The 18,711-nt window shown below is 42.5% G+C and overlaps 1 protein-coding gene and 1 pseudogene across 1 annotated transcript in view; both read right to left on the reverse strand.

Moving 5' to 3' along the window:
* The window catches only part of MGAT4C (MGAT4 family member C), a 356,529-nt gene that overhangs the window by 173,364 nt on the left and 164,454 nt on the right, over positions 1–18,711 (reverse strand). The window lies entirely within an intron of this gene.
* LOC132226599 (hyaluronan mediated motility receptor-like) lies at positions 15,862–18,364 on the reverse strand (annotated as a pseudogene).

An 18,711-nucleotide genomic window follows, 5' to 3' on the forward strand; every position in this document is an offset into this window, starting at 1 on the left:
CCATGTGCCTGAATCTTTTCTGGACAATGAGGACACTGTGCTGAATCAGACTGATAATAAAATTGTTCTCATGGATATTATATTTCAGTGGAAACAAGACCAGCTAGTAAAAAAAAACAAAAGTTATAAATGTTGTGTTCGGAAGAAAATAAAAGAGGATAACAAAATAGAGAGTCATGGGAGAGTGCTAATTAAAATTGAATAGTCAAGGAGTGCTTCTAGTAAGGGGTGATAGTTAAGCAAAAATATAAGAAGATGATCCTGAGATGAGCATTATGAGAAAGTATAAAATATGGTCCAGATGGAGAAGAACTTGGAGAATTCAGAAACAGAAAGATCAAAGTGGCTGAAATATGTTGAGTGTACAGCAGAGAATTATATGAGATAAACTTGACAAGTTTGTCCAGAGCCAAATCCATAGAACCTGTAGGTAGAGTAATCCTATCTAATAATAGACAAACATGGTAATTGACCATACTTTTGCTATGCCTACCATTGGCTAATCAGCACAATATGCAAATTAACCACCAACAAAGATGGCAGCTAATTTGCATACTGCAGGCAGGGCAGGACAGCGTGAACCACCAGTGTGCTGCCATCCAGGGAAGGCCGGCCACCCGGGACCCCATTTGCGGGTCCCATGCGACAAGGCAGGCCCGCCCCAGAAGCCCCAGAAGCCGCCTGATATGGCAGTAACTCTATCAGTAAGCACTCTGAAAGTCAGTGGCATAAATGCACCAATTAAAAGACAGATTATGAGGGTGAATCAAAAACAAAACCCACTTTAAATATAAAGACACATATAGATTAAAAGTGAATGAATTAAGCTGCAGCCTGTTTTGCTCAGTGGATAGAGCATTAGCCCATGGACTGAAGGGTCCCAGGTTCGATTCCGGTCAAGGGCATGTCCCTCAGCTGCTGGCTTGATCCCAAGTCCCTATCAAAGCATGTGCAGGAGGCAACCAATCAATGTGTCTCTCCCTTTCCCTTCACTCTCTCTAAAATTCAATGGAAAAATATCCTTGGGTGAAGATTAACAAAAACAAAGTTAATGGATTAAGTAACATTAAAGAGATTATAAGGAAAATATACTCCAAATTTTGTTAGTTGTATAATGGTTATGTCTAAATTATTAACACCTAAGAAATTGGGTGAATATAATATGCTGTAGTATTTTATAGTTTTTTTTAAATGTATGAGATTATTTCAAATTAAAATATTAAAAAATAATAAAATATTAATTGAAATGTGTATGCATTACATGAAAAATCTCCTAATTGCTTCCAGCATAATCTACACTAATAAAAGAGAAAAATGGTAATTGGCGTACAGCGATACCCTTTTCATTGGCTAATCAGGGCTATATGCAAATTAACTGCCAACTAAGATTGGCAGTTAACTGCCAACAAGATGGCGGTTAATTTGCATATGTAGGCACAATGCAGGGAGGCGAAAGAGAAAGCAGGAAGAAGCCCCCTGCCACTGACAGTGATCGGAAACCCAGGGGGGAGCCAAGAGCTGGGGGGCAGGGCAAAGGCGCCCTGGCCAGTGATAGCAGGAAGTAGGAGTGGAGCCAGCAATGGGAGCTGGGCACGGTCGAAGCTGGCAGTCCCAGAAGCTAGGGGCCCCTTGCCTGGGCCTAAAGCGGAGCCCACGATCGCGGGGCCGCTGCAGCTGCGGGTCCCCGCTGCCCGAGCCGGACGCCTCCGCCAGAGGTGTCAAGCTTGGACAGGGGACCCCCATCTCCCCCCGATCACTGGCTCTGGCCACCGCTCAGGCCTGAGGCCTCTGGCCCAGGAATCATGCCTGGGCAGGGGACCCCCATCTCCCTCTGATCGTTGCTCCACCCCCCGCCCAAGCCTGATGCCTCTGACCCAGGCTTCAGGCCTGGGCAAGGGGACCATCATATCCCCCCAATCCCCGGCTCTGCCCCCCACCCAGGCCTGATGCCTCGGCCAGAGGAGTTGACCCTCATCACCCTCTGATCACCAATCACCGGATCGGCCCCTTGACCATGCCTGAGGCCTCCGGCAGAGGTGTCAGGCCTGGGCAGGGGACCCCCAGCTCCCCGCGGTTGCAGGCTCCGCCCCTGCCCAGGCTTAACGCGTCTGGCTGAGGCATCCGGCCTGGGCAGCGGGGACCCGCAGCTGCAGCGGCCCCGCGATCATGGGCTCCGCTTTAGGCCCAGGCAAGGGACCCCTAGCTCCTGGGACTGCCAGCTTCGACCATGCCCAGCTCCCATCGCTGGCTCCACCCCTACTTCCTGCTATCACTGGCCAGGGCAGAAAAGGCGCCTGATTCTCCTATCATGGCTGGGGGGCAGGGCAAAGGCGGCCCCAGGGCCGCCTTTGCCCTGCCCCCCAGCTCTTAGCTCCCCCCTGGGTTTCTGATCACTGTCAGTGGCAGGGGGCTTCTTCCTGCTTTCCCTTTCGCCTCCCTGCATTGTGCCTACATATGCAAATTAACCTCCATCTTGTTGGCAGTTAACTGCCAATCATAGTTGGCAGTTAATTTGCATATAGCCCTGATTAGCCAATGAAAAGGGTATCGTCGTACGCCAATTACCATTTTTCTCTTTTATTAGATAGGATTATCAATTAAAACATGTTGAAAAGAAAAATGAAAGTTATAAGATTCAAATTTATATACAATACTTTACTGGTACATTGAGTACCAAGAAATAGTACTTATTTAATGTTGAACATTTCTTGAGTAAATTCCAAATTCTGTTATCACAAATGGTAATTGAAAATGTGACCCATCTTCTGCTAGAAAATCACTTTTACTGACAGTTCAACTTATTTAGCACTTCATGTGTGTCACTCATTCATTCTTTCTACAAGTCTATGTTGAGTACTTACCATGTGCCTGAATCTTTTCTGGACAATGAGGACACTGTGCTGAATCAGACTGATAATAAAATTGTTCTCATGGATATTATATTTCAGTGGAAACAAGACCAGCTAGTAAAAAAAAACAAAAGTTATAAATGTTGTGTTCGGAAGAAAATAAAAGAGGATAACAAAATAGAGAGTCATGGGAGAGTGCTAATTAAAATTGAATAGTCAAGGAGTGCTTCTAGTAAGGGGTGATAGTTAAGCAAAAATATAAGAAGATGATCCTGAGATGAGCATTATGAGAAAGTATAAAATATGGTCCAGATGGAGAAGAACTTGGAGAATTCAGAAACAGAAAGATCAAAGTGGCTGAAATATGTTGAGTGTACAGCAGAGAATTATATGAGATAAACTTGACAAGTTTGTCCAGAGCCAAATCCATAGAACCTGTAGGTAGAGTAATCCTATCTAATAATAGACAAACATGGTAATTGACCATACTTTTGCTATGCCTACCATTGGCTAATCAGCACAATATGCAAATTAACCACCAACAAAGATGGCAGCTAATTTGCATACTGCAGGCAGGGCAGGACAGCGTGAACCACCAGTGTGCTGCCATCCAGGGAAGGCCGGCCACCCGGGACCCCATTTGCGGGTCCCATGCGACAAGGCAGGCCCGCCCCAGAAGCCCCAGAAGCCGCCTGATATGGCAGTAACTCTATCAGTAAGCACTCTGAAAGTCAGTGGCATAAATGCACCAATTAAAAGACAGATTATGAGGGTGAATCAAAAACAAAACCCACTTTAAATATAAAGACACATATAGATTAAAAGTGAATGAATTAAGCTGCAGCCTGTTTTGCTCAGTGGATAGAGCATTAGCCCATGGACTGAAGGGTCCCAGGTTCGATTCCGGTCAAGGGCATGTCCCTCAGCTGCTGGCTTGATCCCAAGTCCCTATCAAAGCATGTGCAGGAGGCAACCAATCAATGTGTCTCTCCCTTTCCCTTCACTCTCTCTAAAATTCAATGGAAAAATATCCTTGGGTGAAGATTAACAAAAACAAAGTTAATGGATTAAGTAACATTAAAGAGATTATAAGGAAAATATACTCCAAATTTTGTTAGTTGTATAATGGTTATGTCTAAATTATTAACACCTAAGAAATTGGGTGAATATAATATGCTGTAGTATTTTATAGTTTTTTTTAAATGTATGAGATTATTTCAAATTAAAATATTAAAAAATAATAAAATATTAATTGAAATGTGTATGCATTACATGAAAAATCTCCTAATTGCTTCCAGCATAATCTACACTAATAAAAGAGAAAAATGGTAATTGGCGTACAGCGATACCCTTTTCATTGGCTAATCAGGGCTATATGCAAATTAACTGCCAACTAAGATTGGCAGTTAACTGCCAACAAGATGGCGGTTAATTTGCATATGTAGGCACAATGCAGGGAGGCGAAAGAGAAAGCAGGAAGAAGCCCCCTGCCACTGACAGTGATCGGAAACCCAGGGGGGAGCCAAGAGCTGGGGGGCAGGGCAAAGGCGCCCTGGCCAGTGATAGCAGGAAGTAGGAGTGGAGCCAGCAATGGGAGCTGGGCACGGTCGAAGCTGGCAGTCCCAGAAGCTAGGGGCCCCTTGCCTGGGCCTAAAGCGGAGCCCACGATCGCGGGGCCGCTGCAGCTGCGGGTCCCCGCTGCCCGAGCCGGACGCCTCAGCCAGAGGCGTTAGGCCTGGGCAGGGGTGGAGCCTGCAACCGCGGGGAGCTGGGGGTCCCCTGCCCAGGCCTGACACCTCTGCCGGAGGCCTCAGGCCTGGTCAAGGGGCCGATCCAGTGATTGGTGATCGGAGGATGATGAGGGTCAACTCCTCTGGCCGAGGCATCAGGCCTGGGCGGGGGCCAGAGCCAGTGATCGGGGGGGAGATGGGGGTCCCCTGTCCAAGCCTGACACCTCTGGCGGAGGCGTCAGGCCTGGGCAAGGGGCAGAGCCAGCAATCGGAAGGTTCTGGGGGTCAACGCCTGAGGGCTCCCAGTATGTGAGCGGGGGCAGGCTGGGCTGAGGGACACTTCCCCCCACACACCCAGTGCAGGAATTTCGTGCACCGGGCCCCTAGTTTATTATATTGTGCTAAAATTTACAAAGCTTCAATTAGAAAATATCTTAATTCTAAATGATATAATAAAAATTATATAATAGTGCAGTGATAAGCACTTATCTGAAAATAATAATTTAAAGAAGTGAATTTAAAGAAAGGATTAGTCAAAGAAAATATATGCACAACCCATGGACACAGACAACAGTATGGTGATGGCCAGAGAGAAGTGGGGGGCAAGAGCTGGGTAGAGGGGGCAAAAATGGGGAAATAGGGACATCCTGTATAATAATAATAAAAGGCTAATATGCACATTGACTGAACGGCAGAATGACCGGTTGTTATGATGTGCACTGGCCACCAGGGGGCAGATTCTTGATGCAGGAGCTGCCCCCTGGTGGTCAGTGCACTTCCATATGGGGAGTGCCACTCAGCCAGAAGCTGGCTCATGGCTGGCCAGCGCAGAGGTATTGTCGGGAGCCTCTCCCACCTCCGTGGCAGCACTAAGAATGTCCAACTAACAGTTTAGACCCGATCCCTTGGGGGCCTAAGCCTTTAGTCGGACATCCCCCGAGGGTTCCCTGGATGCCAGAAGGATGTCTGACTGCAAGCTTAGGCCTGATCCCCCAGGGAGTGGGCCTAAGTCGACATGTGGACATCCCCCAAGGGGTACTGGACTGTGAATGGGCACAGGCCGGGCTGAGGGACCCTCTCCCTGAGTGCACAAATTTTTGTGCACCAGGACTCTAGTTATTTTGTATCTAAGTGTAATTAGTAGTCATTGGATGGTTTACCAGTATGTGAGGAAAATGAATGGTAAGAACTTAAGGTTGGAAGCAATGGTGAACAATTAGGCAATGACAGCAGTGATATAGGTGAGAGATGGTGGTACTGTGGAGAAGTAGCAATGAAACTAGTATAAAATGAATCAGTCTTTAAACAAGACATAATGGTGGCAGTATGTGGGCATATGGGAAACGGAATAATCAAAGGATTGACAATGCCCAGATTTGAGGTTTGAACATATGATGAGACAATAGATTTATTTGCTGATATGGAAAACCAAAAAGGAACAGGTTAAGTGCACATGGCTGTTTCAGATATGTTAACTATGATGACACTACTAGGAAGCCAACTGGAAACAGTAACTTGGTAAAACAAACAAAAAAATTATGTGTGCGCATATATATGTGTATATATATATTTCTATCTATCATCCATCTATAAAATCTGATGAAAAAGATGATGGACACTATCCCAAACTTGGAAACAGGCAAAAAAGATTATTTTGTGTTTTTTCAATGTGGTATTGCCCTTGCTTTCTATTAACTAGGACATTTTCCAATTTCAGAAGCAGACGTTAACTTGTAGATTTTTTATTGTTGAGTGAATGTTAATTTAATTTTTATCTGGAGGAACAGAAAAAAAGGATTTAGCTTATTGCCTTATAAGACATTAACCAATTTTGGCTTTAACTCAGAAATCTTATTCTAATACTCTAATTTAATAAATTTCATATCATGTATACATCATGTATACATAGTTAAACACATACATAATTTTATATATAATCTTTGGGCCAATTTTAACATCCTGTCATTAATGAGTTAAATAAAAACTGTTGTATGTGTTTATTTTATATCCTCATATAAATAAAAATATGCACATCATATAAGATTATTGAAGTTGTTTTCATGAAAATGATAATGTCATAGATGGTTTACATAAATATGGATAATACCTATAAATAGGTGATATTATATAAAGAGTTAAAACAAAGATATCTGAGAATGGTTCCGATTCCAGAGTACAAGGACTATATATAAATTTCATTATGTGCTTAGAAAAAATCAATGAGTTTTGATATCTTTATTTTTCTATTAGGTAAATTACATATCAGAAAGCTTGACTACCCACCCCCCAAGGGTATCACGCATAAAAAGTGTAGAAAGCAAATATAGCCCTGGTCAGCCTGACTCAACATTTCAACTTTTTCCCACAAGAACAAGGTATTTCTCCAAATGAAAATAGCTTCATGGGTGGATCTTGAGAATATTACGATAAGCAAAATAAATCAGTCAGAAAAATCTAAGAACCATCTATACTAATAAAAGTGTAATATGTTCATTAGACTGGATGTCCTTCTGGACAACTTTCTGAATGAAGCCAGGGCTGCAAGGGAAACTGGGTCCTAGGTGCCAGAAGGAAGCTGGTGCCGGCAGTTTGGAGAAGGAAGGCCTGCTCTTGCATGAATTTCGTGCATCGGGCCTCTAGTGTGGGCTATAAAACTGAAACCGGTATGGTGGTTACCAGACAAAAAGTTTGAGGGTAGGGGTAGTAAAGAGTAAAGGAGGCCAAATATGTGGTGACAGAAGATAATTTGACTTTGGGCAGTGGGCACACAATATACAGAACATGTATCATAGAAATGTACACTTGAAACCTATATAATGTTATTAACTAAATTACCTCCAATAAATTTAAGAAAAGAGAAAGAAAATAGCTTAATTTTTTATAGTGCTAATGGGCAGTTTAGTTAATCTCCCTTTTCTTTAATCTCATCCTCTTCCTAGTGTGTGTGATTGCTCTAATTTAGGCTTTGCAGACTGTAAAACTATCTCTTAATTCTCATCTTACCCAAAGGAGTACATCATAGTTGGCAAGTACAAGTCATGTAGGAAATGCAAATACTCTTATGGCTGCACACATTTTAGAATAAACAAAATATGAAAAACAAGTTCACATGTACTGAAGATTTTTACCATATATAATTGTAAATGTTCCATTAAATCCTATACTAGAGGCCAGGTGCACAAAAATTTGTGCACTCGGGAGGGGGAGGGGTGTCCCTCAGCCTGGCCTGTGCCCTCTCGCAGTCTGGGACCCCTCAGGAGGTAACAACCTGCTGGCTTAGGCCTGCTCCCGGGTGGCAGAGGGCAGGCCCAATCCCTAGGTGCAGCCCCTGGTCGGGCTCAGAGCAGGGCCGATTGGGGAGTTGGGGCGCCTTCCCCCATCACACACAGAGCAGGGCCCATCAGGGGATTGAGGAGCTCCCCCCTGTCACTCACAGAGTAGGGCCGATAGGGGAGTTGGGCACCATCCTCTGTCACACACAGAGTAGGGCAGATCAGGGGGTTGGGGCACCGCCACTCTCACACTCAGGGCAGGGCCGATGGGGAGGTTATGGCTCTATCTGGTCACACACAGAGCAGGGCCCGTGGGGGGGGGGGGTGCCGCCCCCTGTCAAACACACAGCCGCAGGGCGATCAAGGGGGTTTGGGCGCTGCCCCCTGTCATGCTGATCCTGGTGCCTGGAGGCCTCACGGCTCCGCTGATCCCAGTGCTGGGAGGCATATTACCCTTTTACTATATAGGATAGAGGCCTCGTGCACGGGTGGGGGCTGGCTGGTTTGCCCTGAAGGGTGTCCTGGATCAGGGTGGGGGTCCCCACTGGGGTGCCTGGCCAGTCTGGGTGAGGGGATGATGGCTGTTTGCAGCTGGTCACACACCCTTCAGGGTGGGGGTCCCCACTGGGGTGCCTGGTCAGCCTGGGTGAGGGGCTGAGGGCTGTTTTCAGGCTGGGGGTGACTGAAGCTCCCAACTGCTCCTTTTCTCCTTTTTTTTTTTTTTTTTTTTTTAATTCTGGGCCAGCTTTAGCTTGAGGCTTGGCTCCAGCTCTTAGGCCTCCCGCTGCTGAAAGTAGGTTTCTGGCCTTTGCTTACAAAGTTGCAATCCTGCTGGCTGAAGTCCTGTGGTATTTGTTACAGAGTTTCTTAAACTGCAGGCTCAGAAGTGGCAGGTGGGGAACGTTGGTTTCCTCCGTCACTGAGGCAAGCAAGCCTCATGTTAGTTTCAAGCTGCCTGGCTGCCGGCCGCCATCTTGGCTGACAGTTAATTTGCATATCTCGCTGATTAGTCAATGAAAAGGGTAGCGGTCGTACGCCAATTACCATGTTTCTCTTTTATTAGTGTAGATACTAAAAGCCTAATATACTAAGTGTCTGATTGTCTGGTCAGCCGTTCAACCAATCAAAGCATAATATGCTAATGATATGCTAAGGCTGCTCAACTGCTTGTTATGACATGCACTGACCACCAGGGGGCATACAGTTGACTGGTCAACCAGTCACTATGACTTGCACTGACCACTATGGGGCAGACGCTCTGACCAGTAGGTTAGCTTGCTGCTGGGGTCTGGCCATCGGGACTAAACAAGATGGACCAGACATGCCCTGGAGCCCTCCTGAAGTCCCTCCCCAGCTGGCCAACCTCTTATGTCCTTCCCTGGCCCTTATTGTGCACCTGTGGGGTCCCTCGGCCTGGCCTGTACCCTCTCACAATCTGGGACCCCTTGGGGGTTGTCAGAGAGTCAGTTTCAGCGCAAGGACAGAATAATCAGTCACTATGACATGCACTGACCACCAGGGGGCAGACGCTAAATTTAGAAGCTGCCCCCTAGTGGTGGTCAATGTGCTCCCACAGGGGGAGTGCCACTCAGCCAGAAGCAGTGCTCATGGCTGGCGAGCACAGCTGAGATGGCGGGAGCCTCTCCCTCCTCCATGGCAGGACTAAGGATATCCAAGTGCCACCTTAGGCCCGCTGTGAGAGTATGCAGGCTGGGCTGAGGGACCCCCTGAGTTCATGAATTTCATGCACTGGGCCTCTAGTAATTATAATAATATGCATACTGATCATTGTTTAATTCTGAATTTAAACTTATAATCATTATATCCATATAGAATTTAAAATATGGTAATTTTAAAGTATTCTTCAAATGAAAAAATCGATTCAAAATGAGATTAAAGGTGATGTATAAAAAATATATTATGTAATTCAAATTAAATAAATGTCATTATTGCTTTCTTAGTCACCCCAATCTTTAATATGCATGTCCTTGTTATGCAGGTAGAAAAAAAATAGACTGAAAATATTAGAAAAATGATAAATCCACATATAAGTCTTCTGTAATTCAGTGGCAAAGAATATTAACTAGTGCCCTAGCCTGTTTGACTCAGTTGTTGGAATGTCAGCCTGAGGACTGAAGGATACTGGGTTTGATTAAGGTCAAGGGCAGGTACTTCGGTTGCAGACTCGATTCCTGGCCCTGGTCCAGGCACATGCAAAAGGCAATCAATCAATGTGTCTTCCACATCGATATTTCTCTCTCTCTTTTTCTTCCCTTCCCTTCCGCTCTATCTAAAAACCAATGGAAAAAATATCCTCAGGTGAGAATTAACAAAAATAGAAAAAGAAAAAAAAAAGAATATTAACTAGAAAAGGATACTGTCCCACATTGAGATGATTGCAATCTATTTTATAAAACATCTGTGATATCTAAATTATTTCAAAAAACATAAAAATGATTGACTTTGGAATTTAAATATTGAATGTGAACTCAATCTCATGAATAAAAATTAAGTATATCATTTTCCTATTTTCTTGAAGGGCCAGCAGTAGTTAAAGGTGATTGAAAAGAATAATGAAGACATCATATTGCCTAAATAAAACTTCAAAATATACCTATTTCATTGCTAAAGATACACTTTAGATGCTAGATCACTGACTTTGCATATATATATCTCCTAGTAAACTATAACTGCTTGAAATCAGGGATCATAAATATTTTTGAGTACCTTTCCAGAACACATGGCAAGCCCTCGTACATATATATTAATGTATGAATTTAATGTGTATGTCTCATATATCATTGCCCCATCTTCTAAGCCTTATTAGAACTCTAAAAATTCATAATAGTATAAAATTAGAATTTTGACCATCTTTAACTGCTAGAGATGTCCACTAATTTATTTTTGAAACAATCTTTATCAGAAAAATAAGACAAGTTAATGTTGGAATGTGGCTGTTCTAAACTAGGAATAAAAAACTAAAATGTAATTATTAAAATATTTTAAAAGTAAATATTCACAACAATCCTATCTAATAAAAAGGGTATATGCTAATTGACCATCACACCCTCACAAGATGGCAACGCCAACAGCCAATAAAGAGGGAATATGCTAATTGACTGTCACACCCCCATAAGATGGCGGCACCCACAGTCACAAGATGGCAGTGCCCAGTCTTCTCAGCCCTGCTTCATCCAATGAGAGTCCCCCATTCCCCTCAGCCCTGCCTCACCCAGTCCCTGCAACCTCCAGCCTCATCCAGCCTCAGTCCCTCAGTTCCCTCACCCCTGCAGGGGAAGGCAATTAGGGATGATCAGGCTGGCAGGGGAGGGCAGTTGGAGGTGATCAGGCCAGCAGGGGAGGACAGTTGGTGACAATCATGCTGGCAGGGGAGTAATTAGGCATCAATCAGGCTGGCAGGGGAGCAGTGAAGGGGCTATCAGACTGGCAGGCAGAGTAGTTAGGGATAATCAGGCAGGCAGGCAGGTGAGTGGTTCGGAGCCAGAAGTCCCAAATTGTGAGACGAATGTCCAGGGATCGGGCCTAAACCGGCAGTCAGACATCTCCCAAGGGGTCCCAGATTGGAGAGGGTGCAGGCTGGGCTGAGGGACACACTCCCTCATGCATGAATTTCTAGTAAATAATAAAATGGGGAAATTATGTAACTTTATCTGAATACAAATACTTTATTTTAAAAGAATCAGCAACATTAAAACATATTCTGAGGCTCTACAATCCTTTATGCACATTTAAGAGAACCGTAAAACAATTAAATAAATTATAAATAATCAAAATTAGAAAATTTTAGGAAAACAATGCAATGTGTAACTATATAATTAAAGAATATTAAATACTTGAAGTTTATTACAATCATTTACAAAACTATAAGTGAGGATAATAAAACCTTTAAATATGATGCTACATCAATGAATATTATTGGATAGTCAGTCATGTAAATGCTATGAACTGGGAAAGTAATTATTTGTAAAAAATAAATTGAAATTGCATACAGCCTAAATGAATTATTTGTTTAAATAAGTTTTCACACTAAAAATAACTGTCCTACATCTATTATAATCTGTGAGATATTTGACTCAGATTTTCCACATTTGTGGAAATCAAACTTCTTATCTTTAAATATTACATTCCTAATCCTCAGTTTAAAATGTTATAGCTATCTTAAATTGCTTCATTTCTGCTGTCTGACAATAGAAATTCTGGTTCAATAAAACCCAAGATAGGCCCGAGAAATCTACATTTCAATAAGCAGCTCATGAAAACTTGAATCATATATGGTATGGAACCCTCTGTGAATAAAATCTCTGCAATTAGCACTTAAATCCTGTCAATCTTCCTTTGTAATACTTTTTCATCTCCATCCCATAGTTTAAATCTTCACTATATAATTTCACTTTAGTGTAATAATTATCAACTTTTGTCAGAATTTCTGCAACTTTTAGCAGCCTTTCCCCATGACATTCTGAAAAGTAATTAATTATCTTTAAGACTATCAATTCTTAGAGAACCTGTCCCTCTCACAAGCTTCCACATCCTCACCATTCAGTCTCTGCCTGGAGTATAACAAGTTTAATTATTGGATTATTAAATAAATCCATGTTATCACTGGATTTCAATCCTGGAAAAACTCGTTTAATCAGATCACTCTGCAAAGAATGTTTAATGGCTACTAATCAGAAAAATTAACACTTTCAAAAATTGTAACAAAATTGTGAAATACTATTTTTTATTAGATAGACTAAGACATCATATAAAACCACTGAACTCACATTGGTAACAAGACTATATTTCATAATTTCTTGTGAGATATCAATCCTTAGCCCCTTAACTTCAATCCATCAATAATGTATTTTAAATTTATCTTTACTGTTGGAAGTGTTACAGATGACCCTCTTTTTTCTTCCATTGACCCACTTGTCCCTACCCCCTCAAACCCCACTAGGCCTTCACCACATTATTTTCTGTGTCTATGTATTATACATATATGCATGTAAGTTCTTTGGTTAATCTCTTCCCATCTACCCCCCCCAATCAATTAATAATGTTTTTTGTGAATTCTTATTAGTCATATTACTTTATGTAAAATATGACTTTTGCCCATATGTTACTCTAAAATCTAATTATAAGAGACATATACACACATAAACTAAAATTATGAGTGACTGTAAGCAGTAAATTCATATATATATATATAATGTACTAATTGTCATATATATATATACATATACATATATATATGTATATGTATATATATATATATATATATATATATATATATATATATATATATATATGACAATTAACATGGCCATTGGGTAAAGCTTTCTATAGCCGAAGGGACCTGAGTAGGTTTTAAAGCACAGTTAGAAATTAAATAAGCAAAGACATGAAAAAAGGGGGGTTTATATACTTGTTGAAATAGAAGAATGTGGGATGCCTTGGGGAAATAAAGAGTAAATCAATTTGACAGGAGCAGAAGGTTTATAGAGAGTAAAGAACATGAAATAAGTTTTAAGCGGTAGCTGTGTTTTAAAAGACTATGTCTGCCAGGACAACAGATTTGAACTTTATCCTGTAGCTCTGGGTTAACTTGATGATTCTAGTAAAGGTATCTGAATAGCAAAGTGGTATGAATTAGGTGATACCCAATGTCTTTATTTTTTTATCTGTTTTAAAAAATGTATTTTGATTGATTTCAAAGAGGAAGGGAGAGGGAGCGAGATATAGAAACATCAATGATGAGAGAGATTCATTGTCAGAGCACCTCCTGAACATCCCCTACTGGGAACCCAGTCCACAACCTGAGCCTGCAACCTGGGCATGTACCCTGACCAGAATCCAACCATGGCCTCCTGGTTCATAGGTCAATGCTCAACCACTAAGCCATGCCAGCAGTGCTTATTTTATCTTTTTAAGATTCAATAAAATAATTTATTATGAAAAAACTATTCTGATTGTAATAGTCTCTGTTGGTCCATCAATGGAGAAATATTATTTTAAAAGGTGGCTTAAAACACACTAACTTTGTAAATATGAAATTTTAGATGGAAAATTATGAATCTCTAAATGGTATACTATAATTTGTAAATCTGGAGAAGACGGAAAGGTACAGATAATAAATACACCTTAAGCAGAAGCATCAATGTAATTTCATATAATACAAGTTGAATAATTGGGTTAATGACTTAGTGTGCAATTTTCATTTCACATTACAGAAGTACTAATCAATTCCCAGTAGGCAGGACGATGCCAAGCAGTATAAGTAAAATTCTCTATAGTTAGTTAAGGGCACTGTTTCTCAGGTCTTTGATGAATCTAATAAGTAACTGAAGAGTTTGTTTAAAATGCATATTTTCAGGCCAAAACCCAGATTTAAATTTAGTTGGATTAGGATAGTCTAGAAATATGCAAATTATTGACCAGCTAGATGACTCTGATAAGAGATAAAGAAGTTACTATAGCATTAAGTATGCTCTTACTTCTTGCTTGAATGGCATAAATGGATGATGGGTAAAACAGAGCCGACATTCTTAAGAGAATCAAAGTGGAGGCAAGAACAAGCCAGGTGTTTTGTTTAAGAGGTTCAGATTAGAAAAGCCGTCCAGAATCAAGCTAAAAACCTTGGATTAGAATCTTGAAACCATCTAAGGTTTTAGAATAGGAGAATAATAATATGAGTGATTTTTAAAAGAATGCTGAATAATGGGCCAATTTGTAAAGCTGGAAAGCCAAATAGAAGGTTTAGAATGAAGTGATGAAATGAGCACCAGGGAGAAGGTACTGACGATAGAAAATAAAATGTCAGAAGATATATTGGTAAAAATGTTGAACTTGCTTTCAGATACCTAAAAATAGGAAGTTAATATTAAATACATTTAAAAGTATTCATTACAAACATAATAAAAACAAAAAGTATTCATTAAAAACATAATCCTATCTAATAAAAGAGAAAAATGGTAATTGGCGTACGACGATACCCTTTTCATTAGCTAATCAGGGCTATATGCAAATTAACTGCCAACTAAGATTGGCAGTTAACTGCCAACAAGATGGCGGTTAATTTGCATATGTAGGCACAATGCAGGGAGGCGAAAGGGAAAGCAGGAAGAAGCCCCCTGCCACTGACAGTGATCAGAAACCCAGGGGGGAGCTAAGAGCCCCTGGGGCAGCCTTTGCCCTGCCCCCCAGCCATGATCGGAGAATCAGGTGCCTTTTCTGCCCTGGCCAGTGATAGCAGGAAGTAGGGGTGGAGCCAGCAATGGGAGCTGGGCACGGTCGAAGCTGGCAGTCCCAGGAGCTAGGGGTCCCTTGCCTGGGCCTAAAGCGAAGCCCACGATCGCGGGGCCTCAGCCAGAGGCGTTAGGCCTGGACAGGGGTGGAGCCTGCAACCACGGGGAGCTGGGGGTCCCCTGCCCAGGCCTGACACCTCTGCCAGAGGCCTCAGGCCTGGTCAAGGGGCCGATCCGGTGATTGGTGATCGGAGGGTGATGAGGGTCAACTCCTCTGGCCCAGGCATCAGGACTGGGCGGAGGGCTGAGCTGGGGATTGGGGGGATATGATGGTCCCCTTGCCCAGGCCTGAAGCCTGGGTCAGAGGCGTCAGGCTTGGGCGGGGGGTGGAGCAAGCGATCAGAGGGAGATGGGGGTCCCCTGCCCAGGCATGATTCCTGGGCCAGAGGCCTCAGGCCTGGGCGGGGGCCAGAGCCAGTGATCGGGGGGAGATGGGGGTCCCCTGTCTAAGCCTGACACCTCTGACGGAGGCGTCAGGCCTGGGCAAGGGGCCGATCAGGCGATCGGAGGGTGATGGGGGTCAACGCCTGAGGGCTCCCAGTATGTGAGAGGGGGCAGGCTGGGCTGAGGGACACTTCCCCCCGCCCCCCCCACACACACACCCAGTGCACGAATTTTGTGCACCGGGTGCCTAGTAAAAACATAATCTTCAACTGGTTTTTCGGAGCCACAGGAGCTCAACAGCATTTTGCATTGCCTTATTTTACTGAGGTTTGAGAGCAAAACTTGCTTTACTTTCATGAAGAAAAGCCTTTGAAAGTTCAAAGTGTTTGATACCCAGAACTTTATTCAACTCCTCCTGAAGTTTTCTTTTGCTCTGCTTTTTTATAGCAAGCTTAGAGTGGGGTTTTGACACCTCTAATTTGAGTTGGTTATTTTCTTCTTTCAATTTCATAACATGCTTTTTTGTTTTATATTCTGATGACCCAATAATTCAGCATATGAATCTATTAGGTTATTTAGCTGTACCTGATTTGCACCGTGTTTATTCAACAAAGACTTTCTTTGCTTCAAATGCATCCAGGTGTGGCTGAAAAGGCTTTATTATATAGTTCTGCATAAAGGAGACACCCCTCACTCATTTCCTCAGTTAATTCTGCCATTGTACTTTCTTTTCCAGCTTTTCTTGCTTCTTCCTCTTCCAGCTGCTTCTTAAAGTCTTCACCTTGCTGCTTGAGTTGGTTCTCCAAATCAAGTTATTTTTTGGAGACAAGAAACTGTGATTTCTTTAATTTCTGCGTCTTTAAGAGCTGATCTGGTCTGCAGATCTAGAAGTACCCTTGCATGGTTCTTGAGCTGAACTCTCAGTTTCCAATATCTGATGCTGAACATGCTCTGCACTTTTCCTGGCCTCGGTCACTTTTTCCCTAAGTGATAAGTTCTCTAGCTTAAGATCTTCTCTCTCACTAGCTGTTACTGCTTTATAGCTTTCAAATGGAGCAGTGACATTTCCAAGGTTCTGCACCTTACTATTGCACCTTTTCTGCACAGCAGGTGGCCTGAGTGTGAGCAGCATTAACTTTTCTAGTGTTCGGGTTCTTTCACCTTCAGATCTTCTTCTAAACGTTTCACTATCTCAGCCCTAGGTTTTCTTTCTTCTCCCAATTCTTTGAACCACTTTTCAGCTTGCCCCTCCTTTTTGCTGTAGTTTATCTAGCTCATCCAGAGCTTGTTTAATTCTTCCTCAAAGAGATTCCTCTCTTTCATCGTTCCCTCTTGAAAGAACATAGCTTCTGCTGAAGAATAGAAGATAATGCCTTCTCCTGTTTCAGAAGTGAATCAATTTGCAACTCTTTTTTTTTTTTAAATATATTTTATTGATTTTTTACAGAGAGGAAGGGAGAGAGATAGAGAGTCAGAAACATCGATGAGAGAGAAACATCGACCAGCCGCCTCCTGCACATCCCCCACCGGGGATGTGCCCGCAACCCAGGTACATGCCCTTGACCGGAATCGAACCTGGGACCCTTCAGTCCGCAGGCCGACGCTCTATCCACTGAGCCAAACCGGTTTTGGCTGCAACTCTTTTTGATGTAGCTTTTCATGTTCTTGTTTTTCAAGAATAAACTTCTCTTTTTAGCTTTGCATGACAGAATGTAGATTTCCATCCAGTACTCTGCCGCTGTTGATGAGCTCTTCTTTTTCTTTCTGGCAACTGACATTTAGCCATCAGGTCTTTTACTCGCTTAGACAATGTAACAATGCTTACCTCAAGAGACTGCTTAAGGCTTAAAACTTCATGATTCTTTGCTTAAAATTTCTTCTAACTGGGCAGTATCTAGCTTGTATTTTTCTCCTTTGATCCGAGGCACAACTTATTTCTTCAGTGTATTCTAAGAGTCTATCTGTGTCAGATTTTTTGTCAATCTGTTATTTCTCTATGGAAACGAGTTTCCCGGCAAGCTGTGCCACTTCCCCTGAGAATTTCTGGGATTCTTCTGGGTGACCTGCAGTTTCACCTCCGTGCCTTGTTGGTTACCCATCATACTTCTCATCTTAGTTTCTCATTTTTTTCTAAGTTTCAGCAACTCAAGGCTTAGCATTCTTCTGGTTAGCAGCTTGACAACACTTAGCCTTTAGTGGCCTGTGAGTCCTGGTGGAGTCGGTAAGCTGCTTTTGCAGTGTAGCAGTACTGGCAGCGAAGTCTTTTTCCCCCGACAGCAGCGCTGAGCTCTGCTTCCATCTTCTCCAGCTCAGCTTCCAGGTCCTGGAGGCTCTTGTCTTGAGCACCAAGTGCCTGCACAAGGACATGCATCTCCTTTTCCAACATCATCAATACTTTATCATTTTGATGAGATTCCTCCTTTAATCCCAAAGTCAACGTCTCTTGCTGAAGCAGGCAAGGTGGTACCTTTGTCAACAGTAAGATTTGGTTGAGATTATTTTTGTCTGTTTGTTTTTTAAATCGTGATTTCTGAAAGGATACTGGTCCTTTCAATATTTCTTACGTTCTCATACCATAAACACCTGGCGACGTGCAAAACGAGAAGGGTCACTGAGTTATTTCAGGGGCGCCTTGGGAAAGGGCCTGCTGACGACCAGCTCCACAAGCCCAAGGGCACCAGCGAACCTCCTCAACTTTCTCTCCAATGTCTTTAAAATAGAAAATGAAATTCTTTGGAATATCAAAATGCATATCTCTTGCTGTTTCATCATATATTCAATCGATGAGTACTTACCCCACGCCATGTACTCTGCTGAGTCATGAGAATATAATGCTGAGCAAAAACACACATATAACAAAGCTTAAATTCCAATGCGAGAATCAAATCGCCACAAAACTTTATTTATACCCGAAAACTATGATGATGTCTATGGGAAATGAAATGGTGTTCTACAAACACATATTAGGGTTGCAGGGGTGGTTTTGCTGAATAAGCGACTTTAAGCTGAGCTCAGACAAATTCATAGAAGTGGGAGTATGGGCTTGTGGAGAGAGCATTGTAGGCAGAAGAAAGAACATGCGCAGTGGTCCTAATATGCCAGGAACGCATAGGGGAATTTCAAATAATTCTAGTGTAGCAGAGGAAGTGGGCTAGACAAGCCACCTATC

This window comes from Myotis daubentonii, chromosome 2 (genome assembly GCF_963259705.1).
Source record: "Myotis daubentonii chromosome 2, mMyoDau2.1, whole genome shotgun sequence".
NCBI classification, from domain to species: domain Eukaryota; kingdom Metazoa; phylum Chordata; class Mammalia; order Chiroptera; family Vespertilionidae; genus Myotis; species Myotis daubentonii.